Here is a 13,689-nt window from a genome sequence, read left to right as displayed (position 1 = left end):
CCACTGTCTAGTAACTCCACAAAATCTGCTTTTGCTCCTCCTTTCTGTTCTCCATCTACATCTGAGTTTTGAAATGAATTTATCCTACCCTCTCTGTTGGAATGAGAGTGTAACTCAACGCCTTTGAGTATGTAATTCTCCAAGCAAAGCTGTGCAGCCTTTAGGCATGTCACAAGTTCTTGTCAGTTCCTGGCAAGGAAAATGTACTTTCTTCCATCAAGATCATAAGATTCTTTATTTCAAATTACTTTCTCCTTGTTTAAAGCAGAAACTTTGACATTTTCTTCTTTGTGTAGTTGTTTTGTTTGTTTGTTGTTGTCTTTAGCTGGTTTTTTGGTTTTGGTTTTGTTTTTGTTTCCCTGTGTGTGGAGCTGAAGATATTTTCATTCTAGATTCAAGGGCATGTTCTTTTCTGCCACATCCGTGTCACCTTTTAATACCTTCCCACATACCAGTCTTTCCTCTTTTTTTTTTTCCTATTTGACACCAGTTCTTTTTTGACTAATTTTAACATTTTGGTCTCTTCTCATTGCAGTTTTTTTTCCATTACCTTTGTTCTGTCTCTGATCTAATGATGTAGTCTTGCAGTGACTTTCTAGTACAGCTCCTTTTGAAGTTTGCATGTTCTCTGCTCTCTCATAGTGAGAGAACTTGCTTTCATTAAACTTAGCCATAATACTTCCTCATTAACCATACCTCACTTTGATGTTCTTGTTCATCTGCAGATTTTGGGGAGCTATTGTCCTCTTCCTTAGGACTGTGTCTCTTCAGACTCTTCTGGCTTTGCTGCCTTGCTTGTCTGAGGGCACCTTCTCTCCTACTTGGCACAGGTTTGTCTTTTGCCACCTCTGCTGTATCTTTGGATGTGTTCTTTGCTCCTATGGCTTTAGCTACTATTCTAGTGCTTGCTGTTTTTCTGCTGCTGTGCTCTTAAATTTTGGGCTTTTGTTAAAATCTACAGTGTATTTTAAATATATGCCAGAAAAACATCATCTTGTTCTTGATGTGGTTATGCCGATTCTTCTTTGCATAAGCTCAAGTTCCTTAAAATTATCTCATTTATCCTGGGACTTCCTTTCACCTTCCCTTTGCACGTAGAAATGCTCTTTCTCTCAGGTTAACTGTTGAACTTAAAAGTTGGGGTTTTTTCTTGACAATATTTATGTAAGAAGCTTCTGCTAGTGTTGTTTTCTTTTGAAGGATGACTGGCCTGTCTTTTGCCATTGATAGGTACCCTGTGTTGCTTTAAGTGTTTGTAAAGAACTAGTACTGGTCTTCAAAAAATCAGAAAAGGAGATGCATTACTGCCTTCAGGTATCAATGCAAGAATATGGGATCACAGGATGCACTAAGGTGTGTGTAATGCAGGAACAGTAGTCTAACATCAAACTTCCAATCATCAATGGATGCACTTGGTAGCTCCCTGTGGATGTTAGAACAAAAATTAGTTTAGTGTAGAACGGAGAGCAATTTAGGCAGTGACCTTTAGTAGATTTCATTCAGGTAATCAGTCATCTGTTGTAGGGAATGCCATTTATTTCCATTGCATATGCCTTACTGTTAAATAACACAGGTTCATGAAAAATCATGGGAGAGCATGGAGTTTTCTTCCTTGTGTCGTAATGTCTCTCAAGAGTGATCTGTTACTTGAGTATGCGATTTTATTATTTTTATCCGTCACTTGAGGCTGAGGTTCTTGCTTTCACTACTGAAGCTCGAGTGGTAGAGTGTGATAGCTAAGTCATAGGCTCTTATGAGTTGAGATTTTTCCATTAGTTTTTGTAGTGTGATTAACTATCTTTGGTTGTGAGCCAAAGATAATAGTCTTTTCCTCATACCTGAGAGCTTACATTCCACACTTCACTGGACATCCTGCCACTCTTACTGGACAAAAAAAATCGGGGCTGAATTCTTAATTTCCCTGAAGCACACTCTTGTGTATAAACTCAGAAAGCATAACACAGTGGACAATAATTAGTTAAAAAGCAGGGAAGGGACCGGAGGGTTGTGTTTTGTTTTTTAATGTGTGATTTTTTTTTTTAATATGTGTAATTACTCATTTGGCTTGTGATACAAGGACTAAGTCTGTATAGTGGCATTAAGGTTTGATAATTTTTTTGTTTGGCAGCTGGATGGTGCTGTTGTACAACAGACTGAAAACAGAAGCACTCCACCCACTACTGGCTCTTTGAAGCTTTTTTGGTCTTCCCACAGAGGTAGCAGAATTCATCCAATAGAAAGGAAAGATTGGTCCTGAAACAGAAAAGGAGGACGTGAGTCTAAATCATTGCTGGGAAATAGGAGACTTCTGTGCAGCCTCAGAAGCCTTAGAATATGGTCCTTGATAGATTTTTTTTCTTTCACTGTTACTTGATCACAACTAGGAACTGAGCAGCAGCTGTAGGTTTTCTCACAGGTCTGGGTGAATATCCCAATTCCCACCTGTACATTTTTGCCATCTCATTTTTTCTGTTATCTACAGTGCAAGGCCTTGTCTGGCTCAGTTTTCTACTGCCACAATTGGGATGAGTCTGTGCTCTTGAAGATGTTCAAAGGAGTTTCACAGAATTGCAGAGTATGCTGATTTGGAAGGGACCCACAAGGATCATTGAGTCCAAGTTTTCTAGCTCTAGAGCCCTGAAATTTTCTTAGGATTTAGCTGAAGCTTTTAAAGGCAGGTAGTTGCATCTGCTGCTGCTTCAAGTCTCCTTCATGGTCTTGTAATAAAACTTCAGCACTCAAGTGATCAAGAACATGTGCATAGGTGAGCTTTTGGTGGAACTTTTGCAGAACAGATAAGATGAATTTAGAGTACAAAATGTTATGCTGCTCTAATGCATTTGGAGACAGCCTTTAACTCATGTTAAGAGTATCTACATCTTTAAAGATGGTCTTCCAAAATAGCCATAAAATAAGTAATTATTTTGTAGAAAAACAGTACACTGTTGCAGGCTTTTGTTTTCTTGGAAGAATCTGAGGCAACTGGAAGAAATAGTTCTGTAAGTATCAAAGTAGTAGGAAAGTGAAACAAGCAGACTGCTTCAGAATGTTTTATTTTTTGTTGCAGCCTATTTGATATGAAGAAAAGGGAAGTACTGCATTTATATAACTAAATGCAGTGAATCATTTAAACTTAATTGTTTTATGACATATATCATACCATATGTAGTAAATCAAACCATCAGATTGTGAATAAGTAATTTTTCTCTATCCTTTAGGTTTTTACCTTGCTGACTCCTATCTCAAAATCCTTTTTTGGAAGAATGGTTCTGAAAATCCTCAATTATGACTTCCTCTTAAAAGTCCTACTACCCTTGAGCTACGTCTTTACCTATTCTACTTCAATAAACTGCTATGCACTGCAAACACTTCCTGATACCAAGAGACTGGCAGAACACAACAGAATTCTGCATAGAACAAAATTGAGCTAATGTCTGTCAAAATGGAAAACAATTGTAGCAAGGTGATGTGTAATGACAATATTACGCTCAAGATACTATATTCAGTCAATACCTCACTTTTAAAAGCAATTCACAGCTCCAAGACAAATTGACACTAACAGAAATAGGGGCCATCAGCTCAAGCTTGACTTTGAAGAATCTAAACATTTTTAGTTGATGGTAAAAGATTACAATTGCTTTGGCAAAAAAGATTTTGCAGTGTTTTTATGGAAATAGCCTGCTGGTAATATTTTGTTACTGTGTAACACTTGGATCTCAATTTTTTTTTTTCCCTGAAAGGTGGATCCCTGAGTGGTATTGCATGCAGAGTTGCAGTTGTTGAAGTGATCAGTCAATGTGGTTGCATATTACAAGTAGAGGGTGACATTTTCTCCTATTTTTATTCAATAGTGGAATTGAATGAAGTTGCTGCATTCGAATATATCGGTCATACAGTGCTTGCTTCAATCCATAGGTTTCAAAAGGGTGAGATGAAGCTAACGGGACAAATCCTTAGGTAGAGGGTACACTATGAATTTGCCAGATCCTGCAATATCAGTTTTTGAGTACTTTCTGGCTCTATTTTTCCTAAAGGTGAATGGTTTTGAATGGATGTTACTGATAATCTTAAGAAATGCTGTGTTTTGGTATCCATCTATGTGACAGGCAAACTAAAGCGGTTCTTAAGTTAAAAGTGACTGTTCAAGATGTCGGAAAAACCCCTTTGACTCTCAGATGGAAAATGAACAGGCCTTGAGGGTTCTACACCTGTTGGCTGTTGTGTTGTTTAGCCATCAAAAGCCTGTGTATGACAGAAACTTTGATCCCAGAAGTTTCTGGTGCTTCATGTTCTACTTTGCACTTTTGTGCTGACAGACTGCTTGTTCTTACCTCAGCTCTGCTGGGGTTTATGGAGAAAATATTTTGTCAGCCTTGATTTTTGCCAGATCGACTGTGAAGTCTGCTTGGGTGTAGGTGAACAGAAGGAAATTTATTTTTCTGCGAGGTGTTGCTTGAATGAGTATCTTTACCGTCATTCCCTTCAACAGCTGCCATTCTATGTCCCTTCTTCCTCCCTCCAGCAGGTGCCTCTGAGTGATTCCCAGCATCAGTGCTAATACTGACCTCTACCCTGGGGCATGTATCCAGCTGCCAAATAACAAAGGGAAAAGGGAATGACCATTGCTCTCCAGCCCAGCTGGACCTCTGAGCACTTCTGTGGAGCTCCAGCCACCCTTGTGTTCCTGGGCTGGAAGGGACAATGTAGGGTGTCCGAGTAAGCAGCAAAATACAGGAAGCAAATGCTGAAGTCACAGCTGCTCCCACAAGTCAGAAGAGGCTTTCTGTGCTTGAAAAAGGGCTTAGCTATTCAAAGCTGTGAGCACACAAGGGCTGTGATTCTTAAACTCAGCGCTGTCAGTTGAGTCTGTTACCCTGGCATTATCCAGTCCACCACCAAACCCTGTCCCTGAGCACCTTATCTACACATCTTTCCAATAGCTCCAGGAATGGTGACTCCACCACACCCCTGGGCAGCCTCTTCCAATGGCTGACCACCCTTTTGGTGAAGAAAATTTTCCTAGTCTCCAATCTAAAGCTCCCCTGGCAAACAAGGCCTTTTCCTCTTGTCCAGACTGACTCTCAGCTCATTACAATCTGCTTTCAGGCTGTTGCAGAGAGCAATGAGATGCCCCACTGAGCCTCCTTTCCCCCAGGCTAAACAACCCCAGTTCCCTTAGCTACTTCTCATAAAACTTGTGCTCTAGACCCTTCTTGAAGAATGTCTAGCCTTCCTGGACTTGTTTCCAAAGCAGTCCTATCAGCCAGGCTCCTAAACAGCCCAAAGTCTGTACACCAAGTGTCCAGTGTGGTGGTTCTGCCAAATTCTGGACACATCTTCCTTCTACCCCTCCACCTGCTCCATTCTCTGAAAATCAAAAACTCATTTAATGATTTCATGCCCCAGATGGTTTCCAACAGTCCTTTTCTGTTCACAAACAACTAGAGTCTTCCCTAGCTGGCTCTCTCATTAGCTATGTTAGGAAGCTAGGAATTTCCTGGACTTTTTTTCTCTGCTGTGCTCTATGAGGTGGCAAGCAGCTAGAATCAGATAGAACCTAGAAGGAACCATGTCTCCTAGCACCTTCAGCTAGGCAGCGTAAATAGTCTTTACAGTGTGCCCATCTATTTTGTCACAGAATTGATCACACTGCAATTAGGTGCTGCAAGCATACATGTATGAGGAGCAGAAACCCACTGAAAAGGCTCACTGGTAGGTCTTTACCTACATCTGCACCAAAAGCAGTTTTGAGGTTTCTGCCCTTTAAACTTTTAATTTTCAAAACCCTGAGAATCAATTATAATGATAAATAACACTTCAGTTCTTTTGCCATTTCTGTGAGACTAGAAGAGTTCACAAAATGCTTTGGTTTTCTGTGGTGTAGGAAAATTGCCAGCCAGGAGTTGGTAGAAAGTGTCAGTATTTCTTTCTCCTCTAGTTTGGCAGCTGCAGATCAGCCTGCCAGAAAAGCTGCTATAAAGCTGGATGTTAGCAAGCAGGCGGCTGCTCCTTGAGTCAAGGAAATCTCATTCTCTGACCCAAACAGGTACAGATTAATCAATTTTTGTACAGGTCTGCAAATGCAGGCTGGTCATTTTTGATTGCGCTGGTGAAGTCATTTGTTGCTGGTTATTGCTACTGTAAAGCCCCAAGAAGCTGACACTGTTTCTAAAATCAGAGCAATTTGCTAACATAAAATGTTAATTGATTAACTTGGTTTTGTTCATGTCATTTCTTGGGTCTAGAATTGCTGTTTACTTGTAGAAAACAATTTTTTGGGCAAGTTTTTTCTTGTGATTTATTTCCAGTTCAGCTTTCACATTGCTAGATTCTGCACTAACCTAAGAGAAAAAACATTTGCTGTTAAGTAAGGGATTAATACTGCTGATGAGATGTGTCTGACACAGGAGGTTCACAGATGTTCTTGCACAAGCCTTTAGAAGGGCATTCAACATGTGGCGTTGTAGGAACAGACTCAGCAAATCTTAGGTAAGGAAATTGACTTAATAAATCTCTTTTCATCTAACTAGACGGAGCCAAATCAGGTACTTAGCCAGAAATTTTTGTTTATTAGTGCAGTATAATTTGGTGCTTACAAAGCTCTCTGGTTTAGGCAGTGTTTGTGAGGTGAAGGCACAGTGGCATTGGGAGGTTTCCTGCTGGAAGAGGGTGGTTCTGCTGGGAGCACAGCGGTGCTTGCTGCAGAGATGCTACTCACAATCAGACATCCTCATCCACAACCCATCCCAAAAAAATCACTTGACATGAAATCTAAATAAAGCTGAGCTGTTTGGTTGACTGTTTGCTGCTTTTAATTTCATCAGTGATAAGCACCAGAGAGAGGCTGAAGTAGGGAATTGTCAGAATACCAGAAGGCATCCTAGGACTCTGCTTCCAGTCTCACAGTAATTTCTGGGGTTTCTAACAAGGGGAACTGTTCACTGTATTACATTCACATGCATAAACCCTTTTGTGGATAGTGCATGTGTTGGCATATGAAGAGTTCTTTCAAAAGTCCATATTCAATACAGATTTCAACATCTCTGGTCAGCAATTTTCTATCTCCAAGTACCACAGAAGTTTGCCATGTTTTATAATTGTGATTTCTCCCAAGAGATATGATTGCAGGAAGAAGAAATTTTTCTTTTGTCAGAAGTTGCCTCCCTATATCTTTTTCTCTACTGGAAGATGTGTGTGGTATTTGGGATATGCTTTTCTTCACAGTGGATCTTGGATGAGGGATCATGTGCTTTGGATTTTGCCTAACAGGTACCCTGTCAGGTAGCTCACAGATAGTGTTGACTCCCACAGTATTTATCCAAATGACCTTAAAATTACTTATTCAAAGAAACAAAATGAAGGTCATAGCCTTTCCCACCTCAATCCCCTATTCCAGTAGCTGAAATAGTGACATCTAATATTGGTTTGGCAGATTATTTCATGTAATGTCGTGAGAGACCCTACCTAACAAAACAGTAGTCAGCATATGCTGGATAATGTAGTAAGTGTAACAGTAATAAAGTTGTATTGTGGGTGGTGAAACACAGGGCTTTTGGATGCCTTACTCTGAGAATAGCCATGATAAGGATCTGCCTTCATAATAAGGTATGGAATTGTCATTCTGACAGTCTAGTAAGCTCTGTTTGACACAGAGAGAATGATACCTTCCCAGAAACAGCAGGACTTAATAAAGAGTTCCTGTACTACAAATAAGGGTAATAGAAACAAAGTTTTCCTCCTATACATTTCTTAAGGAAATGTGGTGTTTATGCAGATCGTATTACTGGTACCTTTCTTCCTCAGGTACTAAAAATCCCTAATTCTTGGTGGAAAAAAAAAGATGTTTGGCAGTAGCTGAGTGCTTCTTATGCATCTGCCTTGAATCCTGCCCTGCTGTGGAGGACAGCTAAGATGCAATTTACCACAGGCACAAAAAGAACTTCTAAATTCTTCACAAAGACCATATTCTACCAGCTGGGCTGAAACAAACAAAAAATACGCAAGTGATGGCAGCTAATGGCGTTTCCAAATAGGCCATCTCTAACCCTATTCTCTAGACAGGTACTTTGTACCTATACTAATAATTTAATTGTTCAAACTTCTAGGCCTCATTCCACCAAAAGAACCTCACAACAAAAACCCCTTTTTTTTAAAAAAAAAAAACCAAACCTAAGAGAAAACCAGCCTAAATCTGAGTAAGCATTTATAGATCAGTCTTCGCTGCATGTCTGTAATCATGTGCATGTTTGCTCTCTTCTGAAGCCATCATATTTTAGCTCTCAAAACTACAAATCTACAAATGTAATTTTTCCTGTCTTTGAAACCTGTTTAAAATATTTGAATGTTACTAAGCTAAATATCATTTGTGAGGATAATTGAAGCAAGCAGAGAGAATGGAAAAATAGTATTAGAGGGTATTTCCAGACTTATTTTAGTATGAAATAAAATAAAAATATATTTTAAAAATTTCCTCTAGGAGAGGGATTTTATTGCCAATGTAAAATCTGGATTTTTGACAAAATGGAGACCTAGGCCATAGACACATTACTCTTTTGAATAACTTTTAGAAATTCATATGCACCTGTACTATCGAGGTTCCCCACTCAGCAAATGGCCAAGTCTGGAGCCTCAGTTACTGGTGATTATATGTTCTATTGGAGCACATGGATGGGGCACAGTGCAGCCTGTGCCTTATTTGTTGTAGACCTGTGGCATCCCCACAGGGCTCTTGTAGTCATAGACCCATGCCCAGACATCATGAGTTTCAGACAAGCTTTTTCAGAATGGAAATCTGTCATTTTAAGCAACGTTTCTTCCCTCTAGGGGAAGTTGGCCTAGAGGTCTGTTGGCCCTCTAGGTATGTCTCAGGCTATACTCATGGTATGGAAATGCCAAACCACTTGATACATCTTAAATTCTGAGCTTTAACTGTTTTTATCACATTCCTCATGCTGTTACATCTCCATCCAAGTTCCTCAAGAAGTTGCACCACATGTTAACTTCAAGTCCTTCCTCCCATCTGGAGAAGTTGGTGCAAAAAAAGAAGATATGGAAATATTTTGCCTCTACTCATGTTGCCTTAGAGAAACAGCTTTTTTGGGAAGCTGGAGCCTAATTCTAGTCCAGTTTTCTTGTCCTGAGGTAAACCTAACGTTTGCCTTCAAGAAGATAAGTGTGTCCACTTTATTCATCTCTACCCTTGATGGCAGAAATTGTTTTCAATCCAGGCTGCATGGTCAGGGTGGAAATGCAGTAGATGCTCCTGCTCTGTGGAAACTCAGATGAAAGTGATTGAGACTTACTTTGACTATAGCCAAGTGTTCTAAAGTATTACACAGTCTGTGAATCTGGTTTTTCTGTGCTGTGTATTAATGAATAACCAACTGTGTACCTTTATGTTGCCAAGTTTGGTGTTTTAATTGTTCGTTTCAGAACATGGAAAGCAACTAATTGTTACTAGGTTGTGTTTGTTTGTTGTGGGGTTTTTGGGGTTTTTCATTTTTATTTTTTTTAAAGTGGTGCCTATGATTAGTAAACAAAACATTGTAAGGTGAGATAAATTGAAGAGCTGAGCTAACAGCTCACCACTGTCAAATGAGGAGACCCTGCTCCCTTTACCCTGTCCCATTGCCTAGGGACAGCTCATCTTCAGCTTCCACCAGTTTTTACACTTGCTGGGTCCTTCACTGGACTGCTCACATTTGCTACCAAAGCAACTTAAAGGGAACAGCTCCTCTGTGGGTGGTGATGGTCTTACATAATTTCACACTTAAACAAAGTGATTGTGCAAGCACTGGGACATGTGAGCCTCAGGCACAAAGCAGCATCTGCTTACAGATAACCATTTATGATTGCTGCCCTTCTGTTCACTTACAGACATGGGAGGGCTAGTGACCTCCCATGTAAGACTGGGTTACCACAAAGTGATGAGTCAAGATTGTAACAGCTCACATCCTCTGTGGCTCACCAGAGAGACCTCTAACACCAAAAGATTCCAGTTGCAGGTCAGTGGGTTCAATTCCAATTTTCCCATATAGTTGTTTAACAACAAAAGCCTGCAAAAAAAGGTCTGACTAACTAATCATGAGTATTGCTTCCTGTTTTTTTCTGAAGCTAAACCCAGAACAACGGTTTGTGCAATGATGATGAACTGTTAAATAAATTAAGTCTCCTTCCCTATGGACTTCATAATAAAAATTGTAAATAATGTTTTGCAAACACAGCTGCAGGCCTACGGACTGTCATTCCCAGATGGCATGAATTAGTGGAGGAAGGTTTTTTGTGCTTCCCTTGTCCAGTGCCCACCCCTCCTTGGGTTTTGCATGTGCTAGTTTTGGTCAGGGATGACTCAGCTGCTGGTCAATCACCTGCTGAAGTGCTGAAAGTGCTGATTTGGCTGCAGTTCCTCAAGCAACAGTGAACTATCAAGGCAGACTGGAAAGAGAATAGTCTTCTGCAGCTGGGAGAATTTTCGTGCTTGCACATCTTGATTTGCTGCTATTAGAGGTTGCACAGATACTACTGTGATATCAAAAATGGCTATTGAGATCTTGCTTGCTAAAAAAGTTCCTTGTGCAACTGCTTATTCATAACAGAGCTTTTCACAGGAATTGCTCAAAAGTTGTCTTTAAGAGAAAACCAGATGGTGAATGGCTCATGGACAATGTAATTAGATAAATGCTTGTAATGGATGTTTTGCTGTTTTCCTGTTGGTGACTTGCAAAGTAAGGGAATATTCCAATCAGAGTGATTGTTCCAGAAAAATATATGATGTCGAGAAAATCTTTCTGAAATCTTGTTATTTCAAATTACCATTTTCTGGATTGGTGGTGGAGGAGAAAGACAGAAGGAAAACTGAAAACCACATGGAAAACTTTGCCAGGCTCTACATCCCTACGTGTCCAACCAGCAGCTAGGGAGAGAAATATCTAAAACTTATTGTCACCATGTGGCAAGTCTAAATGTCTTTTACAAACAAAGACTGTTCAAAAGATAAAAACCAATGTTAGTTTACTGCAATAATTTTTAGCTTATGTGATCAATGCTCCTTTTTCACTACTTTATTCAGGGTTGGTATCTTCTTCACCTTAGGAGTCAAAAAATCACAGAATCTTTTAGCTTGGAAAAGACCTCTGGGGTCATTGCGTCCAATTGATGACCAAACACCACCACATCAATTAGAACACGACACTGTCACTTCTGATCTTTCCTTAAACACTGCCAGGAATGGTGACTCCACCACCTCCCTGGGCATTACAATTCCATTACATTTCCATTACAATGCTTAACAAATATGAAAAAGTTCCTCCTGATGTTCAGCCTGAACTTCCCCTGGCACGGCTTAAGGCTGTGTGCTTTAATCCTGTCATTTGTTACCTGGAAGAAGAGGCCAACTGCCCATCTTGTTCCTTTCAGGGCATTGCAGAGAGTGTTAAGGCCCCACCTGAGCCTCCTTTTCTTCAGGCTAAACAACCTTAGCTCCCTCAGCCACTCCTCATCAGACTTGTGCTCCAAACCCTTCACCCGCTTTGTTGCTCTTCTCTGAAAATGCTCCAGAACCAAAATGTCCCTCCTGATCTGAGGGGCTGAACACAGGACTCAAGGCGTGGCCTCACCAGTGCCGGGTACAGGGGCACAATCCCTGCCCTGCTCCTGCTGGCCACACTAATGCTGATTCAGGCCAGGATGCCACTGGCCTTTTTGGCCACCTGGGCACAGCTGGCTCATGTTCAGACGCTGTTGCCCAGCACCTCCAGGTTGGTTTCCTCCAGCCACTCTGCCCCAGCCTGTACAGGTAGTAGCAGTGTAGAGTGTATAGTCATGGTGTATATACCATCTGCCTGCTCTCAGCAACAGTAGCACCAACTGCCCCTGCTGATGAGCAGACACTGTGAGGAGATCATCCCCATGCCTCTCTTGTGGCCCTAAGGAAGAATCAGCATGTGGAGAACAGTGTCATGGCTCCTGTTCAGCTGGTTATCCGGGTCACCCTTTCCCAACAGGTATTTCTTACCATCATCTTTGTCAGCATCTTCTGAGCCAAAACCCTCCTGCAAACCAATGGTTGCACAATGGTGGTTAAATTCCCTGTCATGTAGGGTGGAGAAAACAGAGCCAAAAAGAATTATTTAAAGTTACATATCTGTGTAACTTCTCATTGTGGCAAAGCCAGAGGGTTCATCACCTGGCAGGACCAAGGTAAACAAACTAAGTCTATTTTTATCAATTCGTATTTTTGGAATACAAATTATTGATGTTATTAACTTTTCTGGTGGGGGGAAAATCCAAGGATGTGGCAGAATCCCAATGCATAAGCCAGATTTCCTTATATAGTCACTCAATAAGCCTTCAAACTAGTCCTATGATAAGCATATTGTTTGAAAACCAGATAGGGGATTTACTCAAAGGCATTCCTTCACGTATTTTCCCATGAGTATTCCACATTAGTAATATTAAAACATATTCCATTGTCGGGAATAGCAGACATTGGACTTGGTGCCATTTGAGGTACACACAGAACTAGTGATCCAAGGCATCACCTCATGCAGAATGCAAATGTCCATATATCTGCAGAAAAGTAAATGCAAGGGTGCACACACCTCTCCAAGTGCTGCCTACTCTAATCCCATTCCAGCCTCTGTGGAAAGCCACTGCTAAAATGTGTGTGCTTAGTTGCTTGACAGCATACACAAATCTTAAATACAATTATTAGCAGCATTGTATGACTGTGATTTTCCTTTGTTTTGTCTTCCTACCTCAATTTCTTTTCAAACCATCAACCACTTTAGTGTAGAAAGTTTCCATACCACTGAAGCTATTTACCATTATGTTAAGCTAAAGTTAAGCACAACATCTGTGTAAAGTTTATAGGTATTTATCTTTTTCTTCTAAGACAATTACTCTTGTTAAGAGACAATTACTTTAAAAGACTATAGTTCAGTTACAATCAATCCATTTTGCTAATCTCTAAAAATATCCAAGGTAACAGTGGTCAATTTATAGCAGTCCTTTCTCTATGCAAGCAAAACACAAAGGTTCTTAAAATTTTCCATCCAAGTCTCGTTACAGTCCAGCTAGGGAGTGGCAATAGGATGGAAGCCAAGGAATTTCCAGAAATCTTGAAGTGCTACTAAGTCACTACTGACGCAGTGCCCTGACTACTTGCTTGATGAAAGATGCAAGGCCATTCTGCCCCTAATTAGAAGATATTATTAATGCATACCAAAAAAGAGTAAAAAATTCTTGCCTGCATATAGTGGGGAAAGAAAAATGGTACTTATTTTCCCATTTAGGAACAAACACAATCTTTTAGCACTCTTTGGCCCCAGTCTCTGGAAAAGACTATTTTAGTTACCACATTTTCTAAGTCCCTTTCTCAATTCAAGTAATTCTTTATTCAGATTATATTTGGTATACTGTTTAAAAGATTAATGCTTCTATTGATGCGAAAATATCCTTAAAAATATTAGTAGATGCATAAAATCTGGAGACCAGTCCTGTGGCAGAATGTCTCCCAAAACAGGTTTAATGTTTATATACACAGGTGTGAAGCCCTAATGAATCCTGAACTTCATTAGCTACAACAGAAGTTCTAATGCAGGAATGTAAGAATGGACATTGTAGATTTCCTGGGGGTGATTTCCTGGATTTCAAAGTGGCAAGATCACGTGCTTCAACACAGTTTTTAGA

At 40.2% G+C, this 13,689-nt stretch overlaps 1 long non-coding RNA gene across 1 annotated transcript; it reads left to right on the top strand.

Annotated features, from left to right (window-relative positions):
* The first annotated feature begins 2,283 nt into the window (after window positions 1–2,283).
* LOC148185058 (uncharacterized) lies at window positions 2,284–10,793 on the top strand. Its single transcript, XR_015771840.1, has 2 exons — window positions 2,284–2,764; window positions 3,219–10,793. It is a non-coding gene; the product is annotated as an uncharacterized LOC148185058 (long non-coding RNA).
* Window positions 10,794–13,689: the final 2,896 nt, after the last annotated feature.

This window comes from Pseudopodoces humilis, chromosome 1 (genome assembly GCF_049639895.1).
Source record: "Pseudopodoces humilis isolate 2021_Gansu_Grassland_sample_001 chromosome 1, ASM4963989v1, whole genome shotgun sequence".
Lineage (NCBI taxonomy): Eukaryota > Metazoa > Chordata > Aves > Passeriformes > Paridae > Pseudopodoces > Pseudopodoces humilis.
Note: the sequence above shows the minus strand (reverse complement) of the source record. Positions and strands in the feature narration are given on the sequence as shown.